Genomic DNA, 1029 nt, shown 5'->3' with positions numbered 1-1029 from the left:
TTACAAGTGAAATTCCCTTCCCTTATATAGGAATTTACAAATATAATATTTATTCTCCTTTATGACACAATCATTATGAGCATTAATGACATTAATGAAAATGTTATAATTAGCAACTCTAACTGTTTATGAAGATTCTGTAACAGTTTCGATTCTTTTTCCACATTAATTTGAGGTTCATGAATCTTCTCTCTTTACTGTCTTGATTCATCCTGCATGTGTCTCTTTACTGAATAATTTAGGCTCGGACAACCGTACATGTTCGTCTCGTGAGTGATTTGCTCGTGCCTGTTATAAATCGTGACTCTTTTAATGCGATACTCCAGTTGTCATTTTTTTAGTAATCCACGTATCTTACCATGTCATCCTCATATTATTCCACGTGTAATACTTATTTTTTACCAATACGCCCTCCACTTCCAATCAAGAGGTTGTGAGTTCGAGTCACCCCAAGAGCAAGGTGGGAGTTTTGGAGGGAGGGAGCCGAGGGTCTATCGGAAACAACCTCTCTATCTCAGGTTAGGGGTAAGGTGTGCGTATACACTACCCTCCTCAGACCCCACTAGTAAAATTATACTGAGTTATTGTTGTTGTATTCGACGACTAATGATGTTCATGAAAAGAAGCGGATCAATGTGCTTATTTGTGCTTATTTGTGGAATGATCTAAAGGGATAGTGCAACATAGTCTTTTCTATAGATATAATATTTAAATTCGGTTTAATGGGACAAAAGATCAATAAGAAAAGAAAAAAGAACTCTTGTCTCTGCGAGATGTTTGTGCAAGAGAGAGAGGATAGAATATTGCTTTGGTAATTGCAAATATTTGCAATTCTCGCTGTTTTATTGGTCATATTCTTTTAAGTTATCAAATTCGTTAGGTACAATTCAAAAGCTCTCATTTTAAATTTCGATAAAGTATCACGTCAAGTTAAACATTGATAACCAACTTAGGGTATATTTGGTGAAAAATATTTTTCAAGTGATTCCCTTATATATTTTATTTTTTTTGATAAATTATAATTAAAAA

Source organism: Nicotiana tomentosiformis, chromosome 8, assembly GCF_000390325.3.
Source record: "Nicotiana tomentosiformis chromosome 8, ASM39032v3, whole genome shotgun sequence".
Classification (NCBI taxonomy): Eukaryota; Viridiplantae; Streptophyta; class Magnoliopsida; order Solanales; family Solanaceae; genus Nicotiana; species Nicotiana tomentosiformis.
Note: the sequence above shows the minus strand (reverse complement) of the source record.